General features: G+C 45.6%; 1 pseudogene; it reads left to right on the top strand.

The window, feature by feature from the left end:
- The first annotated feature begins 8185 nt into the window (after window positions 1-8185).
- Window positions 8186-21744, top strand: LOC123729169 (uncharacterized; annotated as a pseudogene).
- The last annotated feature ends 620 nt before the right edge of the window (window positions 21745-22364 follow it).

The following is a 22364-nucleotide window of genomic DNA, read 5'->3' as shown; positions in this document are numbered from 1 at the left end:
TGGTGTCTGTGTGTATAACAGAACTCATTTGGCAGGCAAAACCCTGAGACATTTTCTGACAGGAAGTGGATACCTGATGTGTTGTATTGCCTTTAAACCTATCCCATTGAAAAACACAGGGGCTGAGGAATATTTTGGCACTTCCTATTGCTTCCACTAGATGTCACCAGCCTTTACAAAGTGTTTTGAGTCTTCTGGAGGGAGATCTGACCGAACAAGAGCCATGGAACGATGATGTCCCATTAGACACCTGGCGCGCGAGTTCATGTTGGGTACCCTCGTTCCAATACGTTATAAAAGAGTATGCATTCGTCCACCTTGAATATTATTCATGTTCTGGTTAAAAAAGGCCCTAATGATTTATGCTATACAACGTTTGACATGTTTGAACGAACGTAAATATATTTTTTCCCCTCGTTCATGACGAGAAGTCCGGCTGGCTTAGATCATGTGCTAACAAGACGGAGATTTTTGGACATAAATGATGAGCTTTTTTGAACAAAACTACATTCGTTATGGACCTGTGATACCTGGAAGTGACATCTGATTAAGAGAATCAAAGGTAATGGATTATTTACATAGTATTTTCGATTTTAGATCCCCCCAACATGACGTCTAGTCTGTATCGCAACACGTATTTTTCTGGGCGCAGTGCTCAGATTATTTTAAAGTGTGATTTCCCAGTAAGGTTATTTTTAAATCTGGCAAGTTGATTGCGTTCAAGAGATGTAAATCTATAATTCTTTAAATGACAATATAATATTTTACCAATGTTTTCTAATTTTAATTATTTAATTTGTGACGCTGACTTGACTGCCGGTTATTGGAGGGAAACGATTTCCTCAACATCAATGCCATAGTAAAACGCTGTTTTTGGATATAAATATGAACTTGATAGAACTAAAAATGCATGCATTGTCTAACATAATGTCCTAGGAGTGTCATCTGATGGAGATTGTAAAAGGTTAGTGCATCATTTTAGCTGGTTTTATGGTTTTGGTGACCCTGTCTTTGACTTGACAAAACATTACACACAACTCTTGTAAATGTACTGTCCTAACATACTCTAAATTTATGCTTTCGCCGTAAAACCTTTTTGAAATCGTAAAACGTGGTTAGATTAAGGAGATGTTTATCTTTCAAAGGGTGTAAAATAGTTGTATGTTTGAAAAATTTGAATTTTGACATTTATTTGGATTCAAATTTGCCGCTCTTGAAATGCACCTGCTGTTGATGGAGTGCACCACGGGTGGCACGCTAGCGTCCCACCTAGCACACCGGTAAAAACACTGGAGTTGGAGTTATTAACGTTTACCAACAGATGGCATCACTGTGCCATTTTACACCCATAACGTCAACCATGACCAGTCCAGAAACTAAGCCAGCTACAATGTCACAAACTAATTAGCGACAACGACGAAATACACTACTACAAATACAATAGCTACGATAACCTATTTGGAACGTTTTGGTATCTTCTCCGACAGGCCTCGATTGCTAACCAACTGACCGTTGGAAAGTCAGGCCCCGAAGTCAGGCGCAGAGGCCACCGCTGATGGATCGTGTGTTTTTGGTTCCTTTTGGGGTAATGCTAGGTCCCTATTAAGGATACTTCAGAAAGCATTGATGTTGGCAATTGATGATACATGTATGCTTCTATTTGCTAAATGGAAAATTACAATCACAGATTTGTAAAACAGACAGGAAATAGTAGTTTATTGTTGACTTGGTGATGTGAGGTCTCAATCTTGAAATAAACGTTGTGTATGTTCAGGTTCAGAAAAAATGTGGCTTGCAACCTTGGGTTATGAGAAAGAAACACTATGACAAAGTTACACTGTTGATGATACAATTCGTAATTTACCCGGTTTAGATACGCAATTTTGTTTTCTTCTTAGAATGCGCATGCAGCCCATAGCTACTGTCAAAAGGTCCGTGCAGGAAAATGTTCGATGTTTCACAAATATGAGGTGTGCAAAAATAAGAAATGTGACAGTAAGCAGACGCTTTTATCCAAAGCGACAGTATGCATGCATTAATTTTCTGTTCATGAATCGACCCCACAATCATGACGTTTCTAGCACCATGATTTTTTCCATTGACTGTCATGGTCATTATTTATTTAGCTATTTTAATAGGCTATAGACAAATTTTGTAGCAGTTTTTAATAGGCTATTGCCATATTTAACATGCATCACTCCTTCAGCCTAGGTAGCAGATTATCAAATGGAAGATCTAGGCATATGCGTTCCTCCAGGCTGTACTCTGCGGTCGCCGGGCACACTCCACTATTGATATCATTTGGCCTACATTTTTACAAAATAAAATTATTCTACCTCCTAGGCTACAACACAGTGCAATGATGCATTTATTATTGTTAGTACACAATTATTGTGTAGGCTGTAAACTGCAGTGATGTAGGCTAATTTGAATAACCGCTCAAACGTCTTTTTGTGTTTCATGCCGAATTAAAGCCCTGATTATACAACCATTTAGATCAGTTATGGGTTTATTCTCGACAGTTTACAAGGTCCAGAAAATTACGTTAGGCCACTCATATGGTGCATTTTGTCAGGATGTATCAGCATTTACAGATAGGTCTACCATAGAATAATAAACTATAGCCTATGACACTGAGATGTGCTATGTATCCCAAGTAGTTGTATAATTAATGTGACCAACAGCATATGCCTAAAAATAGCTAATGCCATTATATTAAGCCAGGATTGGCCGAAGGACTGAAATTAATAGAATTAGTGTGAGTGGGGTTTCCAAAAGAAATCTGTTGTAAAATCAAATTAATTTATAGCATAGATTCTCTAGGGTCCTTCTCCATCTGATAGCATAATGGGACAAATTTTAGCTTGCAAATTCGAGGTGAAATTATTACATTATTTTCATTATTTTTTCTTCCATCACCTGCCGAATAAAAACCTCATATGGTCCTACTTCTGAAAAAGTTTGGGCCAGATATGCTAAAGTGGACTCGGCCCAAGTACCATTAGCCGGAACCCCGAGTAATATGATTCTGCTGGACTCGGAAAGAGCTCAGCCCATATGATTCCCCCGAATCCGAGTCGATCTCGAGTCTCAAACGGAATAGGCCCGAACCCACTGTGTTGACAGGGTTCTTGGATAGGCATTTCTAATGTAAATCTGTGGCAGCACAAAAGGAGGGATCCCTGTAGATTCGGTGGTGTTGTAGTGTCCCTATGAGTGACAGAACACTGAGCCAATCACGACGCAACTAGAGAAGATTACCAACGCCTATGCTCTGAGCTAGGCTGAAACACCTGCATTTTGGAGGTGCCTTACTCAATAAAGAAAGAGACCATGTTTGTATGCGGCTTTATTAACTCAAGGAAAACATTTTTTTTACATTGTTTACAAACTGATATATAACACGAATGAATACCAAAATAACACCCAAAACAGGCAAAAGTAATTTTTTATAATTTATTTTTTATAATATTTTTTTGCTAAACAGGCAGGGCTCAAAACAGGTGGGGCTCTGCCACACCGATTGTGTGTAGATGGGTGATATTTTTAAAATATTTAATCCATTTTGATTTCAGGCTGTACCACAACCAAAAGTGGAATAAGTCAAGGGGTATGAATACTTTTGGGGTATGAAGTCTTTGTGAAGCCGTTGTCATAAATTTACATTTACATTTTAGCAGACACTCTTATCAAGAGCGACTTTCAAGGGCATATCGGCAGATTTTTTTTCACCTAGTCGGCTCGGGGATTCGAAAAAGCTACCTTTTGGTTACTGGCCCAATGCTAGGCTACGTCCTGCCCCATAAATGAATGCCTACATCTATACTTTAATAAGTGCCTATAGGCCACCATTAACATTGACTGGGCTGTAGTGGAGCGGGTTGAGAGTGTCAAGTTCCTTGGTGTCCACATCACCAACAAACTATTATGGTCCAAACACACCAAGACAGTCGTGAAGAGGGCACAACAACCCCTTTTCCCCCACAGGAGACTGAAAAGATTTGGCATGGGTCCCGAGATCCTCAAAAAGTTCTAGAGCTACATCATCAAGAGCATCCTGACCGGTTGCATCACCGCCTGGTATTGCAACTGCTCGGCATCCGACCATAAAGCACTACAGAGGGTAGTGCGTACGGCCCAGTACATCACTGGGGCCAAGCTTACGGCCATCCAGTGTCAGAGGAAGGCCCAAAAAATTGTCGAAGACTCTAGTCACCCAAGTCATCGACTGTTCTTTACACTGCTGCTATTCGCTGTTTATTACCTATGCATAGTCACTTTATCCCTACCTCGACTAATCTGTACCCCCGCACATTGACCGCACATTGACTCGGTACCGGTACCCCCTGTATATAGCCTCGTTATTGTTATTTTATTGTGTTACTTTTTATTAAATTTTTTACTTTAGTCTATTTAGTCAATATTTCTTGAACCTCATTGTTGGTTAAAACTGTCTTCTGATGTCAAAAAAAATCCGCTCAACTTTTTTCTTCCAACCAAAACTGGCAACAACAACTTTACATTTAGAAAGAAAATCTACTACTGTAATTTCCGGACTATTAAGCGCACCTGAATATAAGCCGCACCCACTGAATTAAAAAAATATATATTATTTTGAACATAAATAAGCCGCACATGTCTATAAGCCGCAGGTGACTACATTGAAACAAATGAACCTTACACAGGTTTTAACGAAACACGGCTTGTAACAAAAAATAAAAAATTAGCAGTAAGCTTTAGTTGTCTTTTTGCACTGAGTCAATTCCTCACGCTGCTGTTTCCAACGTCTTATCATCGACTCATTAAGACCAAGCTCCCGTGTAGCAGCTCTATTTCCTTTTCCAACAGCCAGATCAATCGCCTTCAACTTGAAAGCTGCATCATATGCATTTCTCCCTGTCTTTGCCATGATGAGGGTGACAAAATGACTACCGTAATCAGAATGTTGGGAAGTTTGAGAGCGCTCAATTTAATCTAAACAGTAAACAAAAAAGTTGTTTGACCTTAACCCGTTGGGCAATTTCATTGGTCTAATGAAAGCTTCATGCCGCCAAAAAACTGAGCACATCACAGAATGTGTTTATTTGGAGAAAAAAAAATTGAAAGCGGGAAAAATCCATATATTAGCCACGTCATTGTTTAAGCCGCGAGGTTCAAAGCCTGGGAAAAACGTTGCGGCTTATAGTCCGGAATTTACGGTAAGTAAGCATTTCACGGTAAGGTCTACGCCCATTAAAGTCGGCGCATGTGAAAAATACAATTTGATTTGATTATTTTTAGATTTATTTTGTTTGAGATGTTTTAGAATTTGTTTGACTTTTGAAAAACGTGTTTTTTTTGGGAGGTGGGGGGGCAATACAGTTTATTTGTGGGTTTGTTTTGTATTTAATTTGACTAATTTCATTGCTTATTTTTTGGAAGGGGGCTTGGGAATATTATGTCTTGGCTTATCTTGTACACTTCTTTTTATTTCATTGTAGATGTTGTATTTGTGACAATGGTGAGGTGTGAGTGTCAGGATAACTACATGGCATGTCTCAGGCTGGACACATTGGCAGTCAGGATCTAAAGTATCCACCAAGTGTAGTTAGCACCCCATGGTTCCCCTTATCCAACAGCCGATGGAGAAACCAGCTTTTGAGTGTTGAGATAAAACACCTAAGTTCTTTGGACTGGCATGGAAGTGGCTAGAGTAGGGTTCCCCAACTGGCGGCCCTCGGGTGGTTTTATTTGGCCCCCCAACTTCTCTGAGCCAAAAATGTTTTATAATGTTCTTGCTATTTTTATTGTTGGACTTAAGACTGTACAAGCACCAGGAAATCAGGCACAAGTGATTTTAATTTTCTAAATCTGTTCCCAAGTATTCCCACGCATAATAGAGAGACACGTGATCGTATACTGTATAAATATACGGTTCGAAATGATTGTTTTAGTCAAATATTTTAACTGTTTGTGGTTCTTGCAGTCAATTTGCAGTGTGCAAATGATTTGCAATTATGTTCCGGCACCCCGACCATCCGCTCAACAACAACAAAAAACATTCCGCAGCTGAATCTAGTTGATGATCCCTGGGCTAGAGTCTTCAGAGGTGTAAGGATAATTAGGAGTCTGAAACGAGGGTATTTGGTGCGGTGAAGGGGATTTATGGCTGATTTAAAATTAACCCTGTTAATAATGACACTTAATTGCCACCTAATATAGTATGTTTAAAATGTAATAACCCCTTGATAATGGAAAATGTGTTTTTTATGAAGTTGAACATGTGCTTATAAGATTATAACAGTGACAGAAAAACACTTAATAAATATTAAGACAATATTAGCTTAGTACTTACTGTAGTACTTATAACAGTTCAGTATCCCAGAGTTTTCATGGCATGATTTCCCCTCTTCATTTTTTAAGTTGTGTTACTACAATATAATTGAGAATGTGAGATGGATTTTGACCTTTTTGTGAAGCAAAACAAGAAACTTCCCCAACTTCAGGATAATAAAATAAAATGTAACTTGAACCTAGCCATATTTATCTCAGGTGAAGCTAAGTCGCACTCTGCTGTATTTATGAAAGGTAAATATCCATAATTCAGTCCAATCAAACTCTCTGTTAAATTATAGTCATCCTATTTGTGTTGTTTACCCGGTCGGTTTACATCCTTAGCCTGTATGAGTTTATCTTGTACTTACTTTTACAGCATCTTCTCAATGTACCTCTTGATCCAGGGAGCACTGACCTCCAGATAAATCTCCTTAACGCTCCCCTTCAAAGTTGCTCTGCAGGACAGACACACAGCACAGTCAGAAAATCACAAAACCTGGTAATAACTACATTTTAGATTCAGCAATAGCTAGGGAATTGGGATGGTAGTCGGGGAGTAGGACTGATTTAATGTAAGTTATATTATTATTTATAGTGTTGCGACCTGCACAGACAGCTGTGTGTTGTGTTAGGCTATTAGTTGGTTGTGTTTGTACTTACCAGTACCCAGTGTTTGCGGGGTCCGACATGCCAATCAAACCTGCTATCTGCCAGTCACGGGAATGCCTGGAATGTTCTGATTCCGGGCATCCTGGTGGTTGGCGGAGTGGCGTGGAGGGGGGTTGGGCAGGGGGATGGAGCATTGGAAGTTAAGACCAGGTTTAGCCATTGTTCTCTCTCTTACGTCTGGCCTTCACAAGAGAAGGTCACGGTTGTTTAACAGGGTATCCTTCATTTATTTGGCGTGTGCTACGGCCAAACAGTAGCCTGTGTGAAGTTGGGTTATTAATAAACCGTAAATTCGTAAACTCAAGCCTCTGTCTGGACAATTGTTCCTTTATGATCTAGTCAGGTCATTACATTGGTGTCAGAAGTAAAAACGTTGATATAAGTTAGCCAGCTAGCTAACTGACTTTTGTGGCTAGCTAACGTAGGTGAGAACGGGGGTTGGAAATGCTTCGGGGGAATCCAAAAGTGAAGGTGGAGGTAGGGGACGATTATGGCCAAGGAGGTGCTTGTGCATGGACGTCGGAAGATCTGGCTGAGGGGGGATCGCCAGGGCGATGGAGCCCAGAGGCCGCTTGAGGGAGGACGTTAGAATGATGGCGGCTGAAGCGGGCATGAGTGCTTCGTCGACTGTGCTTCGGCGCGGATTCTGGCCGAAGGGGTGACGTCGACGCGGCAGGATGAGGAATCTGGGGCTCAGGATGTAAACAAACATGGCGGCGCCCAGTTCCCAGTTGCGTCCGTATCTGTTAAGACCCTGAAGTATTCCAGTAAGGCGGATTGGGAAGCATTTCATGCTCAGTTTGAACTGTTAGCGCATTTTGGGGGGTGGTCGAATGAAGATAGGGCACTGCAGTTGGCTTTATGCCTCACGGATGATGCTCTGGTCTGTTTGATATTGATTAGCTCCGAGGACAGACGTGATTATTGGGCTTTAGTGGGAGCACTGAGGAGGCGCTTTGGACAGTGTGTACAGCCCGGGCTGCTGGGCTCCGAACTGAGTAATAGACGCAGGCAGCCTGGAGAGCCTCTATGGGTGCTAGCTAATGACATTGGGAGCCTCTCTCGGCGGGCATATGCTCACATGCCCCCCATCCGTGCAGAGCGAGCTAGCACGGGACCAGTTCATACAGGCGCTCTCTCCTACAGAGTTGCGCAAAAGACCCAGCTGGCTCATCCTGAGTCATTGCAGATAGCCTTAGAGATGGCTTTGGAGAGGGAGCTGGTGTCGGCTGGGGCTTCAGTTGGGGCTTTGGTGGGGGTGCAGGGTGACAGACCCACTGTGCGGGCTGGGGGGCAGAGCTGCCCAGAGACGGAAAAGCCTACATGGGTGGCTGAAATGACTGAACTCATTCGTGCTGTGACGCTACAGGCGACACGAAACACACGCCCTGGTCCCAGGGTCTGCTGGGTGTGTGGCCAGCCATCTGTGCCAGGATTGCCCCATGTTCCCCAGAGCTCAGGGAAACGGCTCAGGGTCCGCATAGACCGGGTAGTGCGGACCCCTGGCTTTTTTTCCCAACCACCATCATCTTCAGGAGGAGCCCACCGGCACAGATGGGGAAGCAAGGCTCCACTTCCCCCAGAAGCAGACGAGGGCAAGCTGATGGAGCCTGTTGTTGTGGTGGGCCGGACCTGTGTTGGGGACTTTGTCATGTCCCTGTCACTGTGGAGGGTGTGTCCTGCTCTGCCCTGGTGGACATTGGGTCCACAGTAACCCTGGCGAGGCTGGATATTGTGCCAGGTTGGACTCAGTGTGAGCCCACAACAGTGCAGCTCTGCACAGTCACAGGTGAGCTGGCACCCATGAAAGGGAAGGGAATAATGACTCTGACAGTAGGGGGCAGGACTGTGCGTCATCCTGTATGGGTGGCGGCTGTGCAGGACCCTTGTATCCTGGGGTGGGACTTTCTTAGGAGCACAGTCTGCCAGTTAGACCTAAATGGGGGCACACTGAGCTTCCAGTGAGGGCCGGCAGTCACCATGGCCCCCCCTAATGTCACATTCACTCAACCCAACAAATCCTTTACTCCAACAGTTAAAGCAGCAGAGACTCATGGCTGTCCCCCCTCTCCCACATCCATCTGTGACTTTTCCCCAGCCCCTCTGTCACCTACGGCTGTGAGTTACATTCCCCCAGCTACCTCCACAACACATCCCTCTGTGAGCCCGGGCCGCGCCACCCCAGCCCAGCTACCCCAGATGGGAGAGGAGAGGACACTGTCTGCAGTGAGGGAGATATGGGGGAGGAACTGTGTTGGTCTTGACCCCGAGCAGCAGGAACGGTTGTGGCAGTTGCTATTTGAATTCAGAGACAGCTATGCGCTGAGTGAGTTAGAGGTGGGTCAGACTCATCTGGTGCAGCATGAGATCGACAGAGGTGATGCTCGACCCATCAAGATGCGTCCCCGCCGTATCCCGCTGGCACGCCAGGAGTAGGCAGACAAGGCTGTGTTGGAGATGCAGCGGGCAGACTTCATCGAGCCCTCAGACAGCCCCTGGGCGGCGCCAGTCGTCATGGTTCCTATGAAGGGGGGCAAGCTGAGGTTCTGTGCGGACTACAGGTGGCTGAATGAGGTAACCAGGAAGGACTCATACCCCATACCACGTATCGATGAGTCACTGGACCTGGTTAGGGGGTGTCATGACGTTGGCCTCTTTGAGTACAGGGAGGACAGTTTACCCCCTCCCCCCTTGCACCATCCCCCAACATACCTTCCCCCACTCAGTCCTTGTGTGAAGGAGTGTTAAAATTCCAGAGAAGAGTCTCTGGCCACATGGCTCATAGAGAGACACAGGAAATGCTTCCAACTCACAGAATTGGGGAACCGAGTGACATTTGTGTTCTGGAGAAGGTATGGAAGATTGGTGAAGAATCCAGCTACGAACTGGCCCGCTTGGTACAATTTTGTGATACTCAGAAGAGACAATATAGCCATATTACCATAAAACTGTTTATATAATAGCCTCAGCGATGAGACTTGCATCCACATGGTTGTATAGAATGTATTAATAAGAATAAAGCTTTTGTAATACATTGAGATGCTATGTACTGATGTTAATGTGATAGAATTGTATTCCTGTACCAAGCTTAACTCAGTCATCGGCACGCCCCCAGGGACACAGACAGGACCAGGCGTCATGTGACATGTTCACTATAAAACCCACCCTGATTTACATTTCTAACAGACCCGGCCTCCACTCCATTGCGAGTTGGCCAATAGGTTTGACCATCCAAGTACTCTACTGAAAGTGAACTATACCACGTGGTTAACTTTTAGACTATTGATACCGACAGAATAAGAACAAGTCTTTGATATTAATTATTAGTCTGCAGCTAAGTAAATTATATCATTGAACGCGAAGACCAACGAAACATCCATTCTATGACGACATTAATGAATGTCGCTTTGAAAGATCCATTCTAACCGAGAGAAAGTGAGAGAGAGAAAACCCTCCAACAGAACGATGCTCCAACAAGGATCCCGACGACACACTGAGCGTAAATATATATTGATTGCAATTGTTCTCAAATGAGTGAGCGTTCATGTGCAAAGGATTAGCATGTCAATTGTTAATATTAATGAACTTTCTGTGTCCTCAGCTGACCGTTTATGACACATTGTTAACAAGACACCAGCCATGCCTGTTTTAGACCACTAGGACACATTACTCTACCAATTCTTTGTGACGATAATTACTGTTTGTATACTTTCTGTGAATTACTTAGTCTAGTAAATAAATGATTTTAAGACAATTGATGTATGGATGATTTTAGTAAAGACTGGGTTCGTGCAGATACAACAATTTACGACGTTTGGAATGAGACTGGACGCGAGGTAAAATACACCATTTAAACCAGAAGATAATCGGCCTATACTATAATAGAATATAATATATAATGTTATAATGTAGGAAAGTTATATTAGGAAAATTATAACTTTGTAATTTGAATATTTTCCTTGGTGCCCCGATCTCCTAGTTAATTACAATTAAACGATTAATCAGTTTAATCGCGTGATTATAATTACAGGGAGTTAATTGATAAACATGTCTTCAGTTTAATGGTACCCCAAAGACACGACATATTATGGTGCCCCCGTTTGAGGACTCTAAAACTAAAACGCACGTTGGGTCATTTTGATAATACATATTTGGAGCCCCCGTGCGAGGAATCTAAGATAGAATTGGACTTTGCTGTGAAATTCTATATATCAATTGTGCAAACAGAATTGTACAAACAGCCTGCTATCTAAACAAAGTGATTGTGTATTTTCCATTGGGAGAAGCTATTTAGAGTGGCTCCGGTCTTATGTCGATAGCAGTGAGGGATAAATTCCAGATTTAGTCCGTTAGGCCAAACGATACTATTTCTGTCGGTCAATATTGACTTCTAGAGTAAGGTTAGAAATTAGAAGTTAACTGTCCGGTAACCGAGCCGAATAATTTGCCTACCGCACTAAGACAGTGTGGGCAGACCGTATGCGTATCTGTATTTAAGTACCGTGTCGCTCCGGTCAGCATAAACGCTAGCAGAATATGCTGAATGGGGTTAAGGTGAGACGTCACTAGAAAACCCACCCTTTCCATAGTGAAAGGACCCTATTTTGGTGCTTGGAAGTGATACTCCTGAACAAAGTTAGGAAGAGCTTAGCATTACTGCAAGCTAACAGAGAGGGAACATTTCCTCTCCCTGTGCCACGTTTTAATCTCTCTGCCTGGCGCGACGGGAGTCCCGACCTTTGTACTTCACCTGGTGGTGAAGAATTGCCAGTACATCTCTTGGGGAAATCCAAACATGGATCACGGTAAAATATCCAGACAATCGCAATTGACTGGATATGACGTCTCATTCAATTTAACTAACAAGTGAAATTGCCAGATTTACCTTTTCAAGTGGATCTTTTAAATAATATCCAAAATTGATTGGGCGTCTACAATGAGACATGATTAACTTTTTCCAAACTTAACTTAGATGAAGCAATGCTCTCAGGTTAATTGAAAGTTAATTCCCAGATAACCTATACAGGTTTGATATATCAGAAATAGATTAATCAGTAAAATCTGCTTTAGCAAAACACATTCAGTAAAACCCATTACTCACGGGAGTGAATCCCATGTGGCTTCAGCCCCAGGGAGGAGCGTACCCTAGTGGTGAAGGGTCCCAACATTTGACCTACGGTTTACACTTATGATATCCAATCAATGGAGATTGTATGGATTATCGTCTCATTCAATTTAATAAGTTAAATTTTCGAACATACCTTTCTAGGTTCTTCCAATTAAATGAGACAACTTAAACTTTGCATATTAACCTGGATGAAGCAACCTCTCAGGTAATTCAAGTTTAATACCCAGATAGCCTACCCAGGTAGGACTAATCATTGGCATTGATTAATTCAATTTGCTTTTGCAAATTCATTCACGTCCAACTTCCACAGTACTGTATAGTACTGATGGTTCATTAACGTCTATAAATAGATTAAAATCGTCTTTGCAGCTCCCCACATTCCAAAACCAAATTTTGGAAAATTAGGAAAAACATTTTTTCCTTTCAAATGTTCTAATAATGTGCAAGCTATCAGAGGGGGTGGTCCCCACTCGCCCGCTAATTAGTGAACCTCCACCCGTAAATGGATTGATCTCTGACCTCAGCAGCGATAACAACCCTAATTATGCCATTAGTGGAAAAGCAGACAACAATGTTTTCCAAAATCAACCATCGGGCGCAGGCCTCGTAAAGGTTCTCTCCAGTCTAGCTCTGATGTCTTGCCATCCGAGATTGCCATCTGTCCAATACCGCAGTGCACAGCTGAAGCACGAGCAGGTAACGGTAGACATAAAGGGACAGGTGGAGAGAACCGGGAAACCAATGACCAATGCAGACAAGGGAAAAATTCTGCTAGCTATGGAACTGCGTTCGAAAACTGAACAATTAAATGTAATTGCAAAAACGTATGACGATGCACAAGCTCTTCAACAAAATCGTTTTCTACAGGAACAAAATCATATGCTACAGGAACAACTCGATTTAGCCAAAACTAAATACGATGATGTCCACGCCAAACTAGATAAATCTGAAGAGTTATCTACAAACAGGAGCGCTCAACTTGACAACATGCATGCTGTTTTGTTGAATGTTTCTCAAAATAACACGGTTCTCCTCAAAGCGCTGCAGACCAAAGACGATCAGTTAATGAACACAGTGACAAAGTTGGATGATAAATCAGCAGAACTTATTGAAGTCGCTGACCAAATGAATGATGAGAGAATTCAGGTGATGAGGATGGAAATCTTGATTCCTAAGCAAGCAGAGGAAATCTCATCACTGAATCTCTCGCTCCGTACTCAAGACGTCTATCTGCAAACCATGACAGATAAGTTTGAGACCGAAAGGAGCAGGTGTGACACTCACATGTCCAAAATCAGTACTCTAAGCGCTCAAGTGGACTCTGCAATGCAGCAGAATTCCACCCTTAGGTACCATCTGGAGGAAATCCAGAATGGTCACGCTCTACAGCGCGACAACCCATCCAAGCAACCGGAGCCCTGTACTCACAGGAGTGAAGACAATAGGTTTCAGACCTTGCCTCCCTCATGTGTCCCTCAGTCTTCTCCTCTTGGCCCTTCGGCACTGAGTAATATGGAGCCTCTTGGCCAACAACAACAACAACAAGGCTTGGCTTCTTCTCTTGGCCTTTCGGCCAACCCTCTCCGCCCGCTTGGCGCGGAATACCTTGACAAACTCGTCAAGAATTTCCCCACCTTTGACCCCATTCCAGGTCAGCCAAACGATACTGAGACGTTCCTAGCTGACATAGAGGACGCGTTGGAAAGCTACCCGAACGCTACGGGTTTTGACAGGGTTTACCTGTTGAAGCGAACGTCGAATAGACACGTGACGAGGTTCATTCGCCTACAACAGCAACACATGCTAAATGACTACGCTAAACTTGCCACAGCTTTGATATTAGAATTCAGTGGTTCTGCGACTCGCAAACACAATAGCTCACTGGCTAACACCGTCAAACAAGCTCGGACCGAACACCCACAAGCTTTCTATCATAGGCTTCGTTCAGCTTACTTTGGCCTACTCACAGAAACAGGAATGGAAGAGCTGTTACCATTCAAACAAATGTTTCTGTCGAACATGTATCCCACCTTCATTACCTACTTGGGCCCTGCCGCCCACGTTGGCTTGCCTATCTTACAACTCAGAGAGCTTGCAAGCACAGCTTTTGAGGCATCAAAAGTTCACAATGCTAAGATCCCTGACCACTCGGTTTTGAAGTTTGACCAGGAGCACTCACTCCAGTTAGAGGGTGCATTATCAGGTATTGGAGCGTCGAGAGATGACGCACAACAACAGTTTCTACCACGAAACCATGGTTCCAATAACCTCCGCGGTCGAAATAACTGTAAAGTACGTAGCCATCAACATGACTACCGCTACAATCGACCCGTTCGCTACGTTCCTGCACCCAACCCACAAAAAGTGTCAGAGCACAAGGGTAACAAAGGGTTGAAGGACGATCAAAACGTAGACCAATGTTCTCCAGAAGTCCCACTACAGGAAGAACTTAAGCGAGAACAATTTCAGAAAAGGGTAAAAGATAAGTCACAAGGACTAGACGGGGAATTACCGGACACCAGGTCCGCTGGAATTAACACCCATAGCATGGACGTTAAAGTTCAAATTTCTCCCGCTCTCATTCAAGACCCTATCCAGGGCCCGCTTGATCAAGAAACAAGCCCCCGGGCTCTGTCTATAGACTCCGATACAAAAGTTGCGAAGATAAAGGTCAAACGCTTCGTTAAAGCCAAGCCCACTCAAAATCGGAAAAGTCAATCTGCTTCCATCTTGAACAGACATGGCACATCACGTCATTGCGAACGACCACTCCACTTTGTGGGGAATATGTCCACTAACCACGAATCTAAACGGCCATACCTGGAAACAGTCCTGGAGGACTGCTTAGCTTGTCATGCGCTAATTGATTCGGGTGCGACAATATCCCTCATCTCTCAAACATTGTTTGATGATCTCAAAAGGGCTTTGAAGCCAACTAAACGTTGGTTAAAAGTGGAACGATGCGACACTACACTTCGAGGGGTCACTCAGACTACCTCGCCTCTCACATTGAGAGTCATGCTGAAACTACACTTCCAGGACGTATCGCTCATTCACCCTGTGTATGTTACCAGCCTCGAAACTGTACCCCTGCTACTTGGAGCAGACTTGATGGATCGGTTACTCCCATTGATGGATTGGAAAACCAACCAGGTATGGTCACAGGCCACAGTGCCTTCTCCACTGACCACACTGTCTTCCCCTAACGCTAGCTGCAACGCAGTCCTTCACGAGGGGTATCTGTCGAAAGCACCCCTTGGGAAAAAGACGTTTAGAAACCTCTTGGTACAGAATCCGATCCACGGAGATATTACGATATCTCGACACATTCCATCAGCCAATCTGATTGACCATTCTTTTCATGATTTCGAGCCAGCTGTCTCTGTGAATAAGCAACTTCCCTCCTCCTTGCAGTCGTGCAATACGATAGTTGAGATGAACTTCTCTTGCCCTTTGGACACTTCCGTAAGCACTGCGGCCGTCTCAGCAAGAAAAACATCGATGCGCAGAGTATACTCTGCTTCCGATGATACACCTTCTGCTGTGTTGGGGACTGTCACCCCTTACAATGACACTAATGGCATCAGTCCAGCAACTGACCCGATGACTCCCACTGGTGAAACACTTTGCGATATCACAGAAAGATATCCTCGTCTCAGTTTGCAGGTAATGAAGAGGTTGCCACACGTGGACGCGGTGGTGACTGACATGCCTCGACAGCCACTGAGCATTTTGAAGCACAAACACCAGGAGATTTGGTTGAAAGGTTACAGCCATTCTCATAACAACACGGCCGCTGACAACTCGTACATAGGGTCCGACCTTTTCATTTGCGCATCGGACACCAACACCACCCGCTGGTGGGGGGGTCCCGAGACACAAAGGGGGGGAATAGTAACCCAGACCCATGATGAGCCTCATCAAGGCCGGTGGGGGGGGTCAAGACTACGGACAACACCGTACGAGGCCGCCAGAGCATAAATCAAATCTAGTTGTAAACTCTCCTATGAGAACAGTGAGGAGCAGACAGGCCCCTAGATGGGGATTATCTTAGAAGACATCTAAGATAGTACTGAGGTGTACCACACTGGTCGTAAAGGAAGTCCAGTGGACTTGTCCACCTCCAAAACAAATGGCATCAATAGTCATTCCTTGCCATGTGTAGGTTCAACTACAATACAACTAGTAAAATGCTCCAATCATGTGTTCCGGTAGATAATATTTCAGAATAAATCTGTAGGACAACTGGACCCCTTGAGTACCAGTACCAATACTAGCAACAGTCAGTCCAGCTACAATCAGTAAGAATGTTAGACTTAACCAATCAAATTACCATTGACAGCAGCGACATAGGAGTGACTCAGAGTGCAACACGTGGAGGGGAATCTCCAGTGCACTCTTCCAATGGTTAACACACATGTCACTAATAAATAGGACCCTCCATTCAGGAGGAAAATTATTAGAAGTCATGAACCATGATCACACCACGTATGACTGGTCCAATACTTAAAGAGTACTTCCATGTGAGGTTAGCTCCTCCGTGGATAACATAGCTATGAAACAGACTTCATACCTATCGCCACTACAATAGTGGAAGACAGTGACTGGTAGTAAAACCACTACAGACTCCCTTGACACCAATTCTGACTGACCTCCAGGCATTGACCTGAAAATTACCTGACTACGTCAGACTCATTCTGAACAAGTTGTAATCTGCCCGGACACTTGGTTTTCTTCCCTTGACATGCGCGCTTGTGTAAGCATAAGCGCACATGCACAACGGAACGTCCAATTAGGATTTATGCTAGGACCACCACTTTTCGGTTCAGTTCCTTTGACACTTAGGAAGTGATAGAGCCATAAACAAAGTACCCATACAACCATCACTTAGTGCCACAACGCCGCTCATTGGGGAATGAATGTAATTATATATATTTCATGAGTGTGTGTGCGTTGTTAACATCTGCCTAAGTTACTGCCCAGATCTTCCAGTCTGGACGACGGGTCCGGAACGGCGACCCCAAATCCGGACACCCACGGCCTATCCTTGTGGCGGCATGCCCGCTGTCAGAGAGCCTACCAAGGTAAACCACCAGAGGGGGGGACCGCAACGGCGATCACCAACCAGGACATCCCCTGGCCCTTCCTGGGGTACTTTGCAGCTTCCAGGGAACCTACCAAGGTACACCACTAGAGGAGACCGCAACGGCGACCACCAACCGGACATCAACTGCCCATCCTTGTGGTGGACTGCTCCGCTTCCAGAGAGCCTATAACAGTTCAACCACCAGAGGGGACTGCAACGATGATCTACCAACGGGACATCACGTGGTCATGATTTTATGTTGATTTGTAACTTGCAGGATAAACAAGATCCAAACCACCAGGGGGGGGTGTTGGTCGTGTCATGATGTTGGCCTCTTTGAGTACAGGGAGAACAGTTTACCCCCTCCCCCTTGCACCATCCCCCAACCTACCTTCCCCCACCCAGTCCCTGTGTGAAGGAGTGGTAAAATTCCAGAGAAGAGTCTCTGGCCACATGGCCCATAGAGAGACACAGGAAATTCTTCCAACTCACATAATTGGGGAACCGAGTGACATTTGTGTTCTGGAGAAGGTATGGAAGATTGGTGAAGAATCCAGCTACGAACTGGTCCGCTTGGTACAATTTTGTGATACTCAGAAGAGACAATATAGCCATATTACCATAAAACTGTTTATATAATAGCCTCAGCGATGAGACTTGCATCCACATGGTTGTATAGAATGTATTAATAAGGATAAAGCTTTTGTAATACATTGAGATGCTATGTACTGATGTTAATGTGATAGAATTGTATTCCTGTACCAAGCTTAACTCAGTCATCGGCACGCCCCCAGGGACACAGACAGGACCAGGCGTCATGTGACATGTTCACTATAAAACCCACCCTGATTTACATTTCTAACAGACCCGGCCTCCACTCCATTGCGAGTTGGCCAATAGGTTTGACCATCCAAGTACTCTACTGAAAGTGAACTATACCACGTGGTTAACTTTTAGACTATTGATACCGACAGAATAAGAACAAGTCTTTGATATTAATTATTAGTCTGCAGCTAAGTAAATTATATCATTGAACGCGAAGACCAACGAAACATCCATTCTATGACGACATTAATGAATGTCGCTTTGAAAGATCCATTCTAACCGAGAGAAAGTGAGAGAGAGAAAACCCTCCAACAGAACGACGCTCCAACAAGGATCCCGACGACACACTGAGCGTAAATATATATTGATTGCAATTGTTCTCAAATGAGTGAGCGTTCATGTGCAAAGGATTAGCATGTCAATTGTTAATATTAATGAACTTTCTGTGTCCTCAGCTGACCGTTTATGACACATTGTTAACAAGACACCAGCCATGCCTGTTTTAGACCACTAGGACACATTACTCTACCAATTCTTTGTGACGATAATTACTGTTTGTATACTTTCTGTGAATTACTTAGTCTAGTAAATAAATGATTTTAAGACAATTGATGTATGGATGATTTTAGTAAAGACTGGGTTCGTGCAGATACAACAATTTACGACGTTTGGAATGAGACTGGACGCGAGGTAAAATACACCATTTAAACCAGAAGATAATGGGCCTATACTATAATAGAATATAATATATAATGTTATAATGTAGGAAAGTTATATTAGGAAAATTATAACTTTGTAATCTGAATATTTTCCTTGGTGCCCCGATCTCCTAGTTAATTACAATTAAACGATTAATCAGTTTAATCGCGTGATAATAATTACAGGGAGTTAATTGATAAACATGTCTTCAGTTTAATGGTACCCCAAAGACACTAGACCTCCGCAGTGACTACTGGCAGGTGCCCCTCTCCCCAGAGGCCAGAGCCAAAACTGTGTTCTCCACTAACCGAAGACACTGGCAGTTCAAGTTCCTGTGCTTTGGCCTGTGCAACGCTCCAGCTACTTTTGAGCGTTTGATGGACAGGGTGCTGGATGGCATCCTCCGACAGCAGTGTCTGGTATACCTCGATAACATCCTGGCCCATGGCAGCTCCTTCCAGTCAGCCCTGGTGGCGCTACGGCATGTGCTGGAGTGGGTGGCTGCCACAGGTCTGAAGCTCCACCCCGAGAAGTGCCACTTTATGAGGAGAGAGGTGTCCTTCTTGGGCCACCGAGTGGGGAAGGAGGGTATCAGCACCATGGAGGATAAGGTAGGGGCTGTCCAAGACTGGCCCACCCCTACTGACCAGCGTCAGCTGAAGAGCTTCCTGGGCCTGGCCTCGTACTATACGAGGTTTGTATGGGGCTTCTCAAGCATCGCTGATCCCCTGAACCGCCTGCTGCCGAAGGACAAGGCCTTTACTTGGACAGTGGAGTGTGAGGAGGCCTTCAACACCCTCAAACGTGCCCCCCCCCACCGACCTCACCTTGCCCTTTATCCTGGACACAGACGCGAGCAATGTGGGCATGGGTGGGGTGCTGGCCCAGATGGGGCCAGAGGGGGAGAGAGTGGTGGCCTACTTCAGCAAAACATTTGAGAAACATGAGTGCCGCCACTGTGTCATCTGGCGGGAGTTCTTGGCTGTTGTGGCTTCCATCAAACACTTCAAGTACTACCTGGGTGACCTGCCCTTTACTGTAAGGACTGACCTCTCTGCTCTCCAGTGGCTCATGTCTTTCAGAGAGCCAGAGGGGCAGGTAGCACGCTGGTTATAGGAGCTTCAGCCGTATGACTTCACAGTGGTGCACAGGGCAGGGGCACGCCACTGCAACGCCGACGCCTTGTCCCGTCGGCCCTGTACTGCAGACGGCTGCCGCTACTGTGAGCGGAGAGAGGGACGTGAGAGAGAGCTGTGTGCAGAGGAGGGGGTCTGTGCCACAGTGTGCCGGGCGAGAGGGCCTGTCTGCTGTGAGCTGCAGACTGTCAACGTGGCTGAATGGGGGCAGAAGCAGGGTCGGGACACAGACCTACAGCCAGTGCTACAGTGGGTAGAGGCGCAGGTGAGGCCACTGTGGGAAGAGGTGACAGCGCTCTCACTCGTGACCAAAGGGTTGTGGTCAAAGTTTGAGAGACTGCGGCTGGCTGATGGCGTGCTACAGCGGGCATGGAAGGAGTCAGCTACGGGAGAGGAGAGGTGGCGGTCCCAAAAGCACTGCGGGAGGCTGTGCTCCAGAGTATTCATGGGGGGGGGTGGGGATCGGACACTTTGGGGGTCACAAAAACCCTCTGCCGCCTCCGTCAGGGCTTTTACTGGGGGCAGCACAAGAGGGATGTGGAGGACTTTTGCCGTTGCTGTGACAACTGCACAGCGAGAAAGGGCCCCCCAGGCCGCTCTCATGCTCAGCTCAAACAGTTCCCAGTGGGGGCTCCAATGGAGAGGGTGGGAGTGGATGTAGTTGGGCCGTTCCCCACCACAGACCGTGGAAACAGCTGGGTGCTCATGGCCATGGACTATTTCACAAAATGGCCCGAGGCCTATGCTCTGCCTGACCAGAAGGCAGAGACCATCGTCGACGCCCTGACAGCGGGGATGTTCAGCAGGTTTGGAGCTGCGGAGTCCATCCACAGCGACCAAGGCAGAAACTTTGAGTCCCGTGTGTTCGCCACCATGTGTGAGAGGCTGGGTATGCACAAGACCCGCACTACTCCTCTCCATCCTCAAAGTGATGGGCTTGTGGAGCGCTTCAACAAAACGCTTGGACAGCAGCAGGCCATCGTCTCTGCCAAACACCAGCGTGACTGGGACAAGCACCTGCCTATGGTCCTCATGGCATGCCGCTCCGCTGTCCAAAACTCCACCTCCTGCACGCCTGCCCTCCTCATGCTGGGGAGAGAGATCCGCACACCTGCGGAGATGGCGTTTGGTCGGCCCCTGGATAGCCCTCATGTTCACCCGGGGTCGGAGTATGCTCGGAGACTCCAGGACCGCCTGGAGACAGCCCACACCTTTGCCAGAGAGCAGCTGGTGAATGCAGGTGTGAGGCAGAAGAGGAACTATGACGTGCACACCCGGGGAAGGCGCTTTGTGGCTGGGGAGCTGGTCTGGGTCTACAGCCCCCTAAGAAAAAAAGGCAGATGCCCCAGGTTGGACAGTCACTGGGTGGGACCCTTCAGCGTCCTGGAGAGGGTAGGGGAGGTTGTTTAACAGGTGCAGCTTCCTCCAAGGGGGAGAAAGGTGGCACTGCACCTGGACAGGCTAGCCCCATACAGAGGGGCCTCTTCTCCCCAAACCGCAGGGACACCCACAATTCCCCTCTCTGGAAATGCCATTCTCCAGGCACCCAACCCCAGGTGCCACAGACAAGGCTCCAGAAAGCCCACTCCCCCTGTCTCCCTCCCTGTGTCACCGCATGGTTCCCCGGAGCCACGGACTGTATTCCCCGTTCCCGCATCCTTATCCCCCATATCCCTGCCTACATCCCCTGGGTCCCAGAGGGGCAGCCCCCTGCCACGGATGGAGCCCCGTTTCACATCTGGACACTCTGCAACCATCACGGCCACGCAGGCAAAGGAGACCTCCGGGTTGCTTCAGAGACTTTGTTTGTTCCCTCGGGGACGAGGGACTTTGTGGTGGGGGGGCTGTGTAGTGACCCACACATACAGCTGTGTGTTATGTGTTAGGCTATTAGTTGGTTGTGTTGTACTTACCAGTACCCAGTGTTTGCGGGGTCCGACATGCCAATCAACCTGCTATCTGCCAATCATGGGAATTTCTGGAATGTTCTGACGCAGGGCATCCTGGTGGTTGGCGAAGTGGCGTGGAGGGGGGTTAGGCAGGGGGATGGAGCACTGGAAGTTAAGACCAGGTTTAGCCATTGTTCTCTCTCTTACGTCTGGCCTTCACAAGAGAAGGTCACGGTTGTTTAACAGGGTATCCTTCATTTATTTGGCGTGGGCTACGGCCAAACAGTAGCCTGTGTGAAGTTGGGTTAATAAACCGTATATTCGTAAACTCAACCCTCTGTCTGGACAATTGTTCCTTTATGATCTAGTCAGGTCATTACAATAGTAACCATATTTAATATCAACCTAATATAATAGCCATATTTTAAAGTCCCCCTTACAGAAATGAATTTGTTGCTGTAAACTTCCAGCAAATTTGTGGCAAACTAAATAGTGTGCCACAATTTAGTGGTGAATCTGCAGCAAACCTTTACCAACAATAGTATTTATTGCCACTAGTGGCAGTTTACCAGAAGCGGTTTCTGGTAAACACATGAGTTCCAAAACCAATAACCGTT

The sequence above is a fragment of the Salmo salar genome, chromosome ssa20 (assembly GCF_905237065.1).
Source record: "Salmo salar chromosome ssa20, Ssal_v3.1, whole genome shotgun sequence".
NCBI classification, from domain to species: domain Eukaryota; kingdom Metazoa; phylum Chordata; class Actinopteri; order Salmoniformes; family Salmonidae; genus Salmo; species Salmo salar.
The sequence above is the reverse complement of the archived record's forward strand: the minus strand, read 5'-3'. Positions and strand labels throughout refer to the sequence as shown.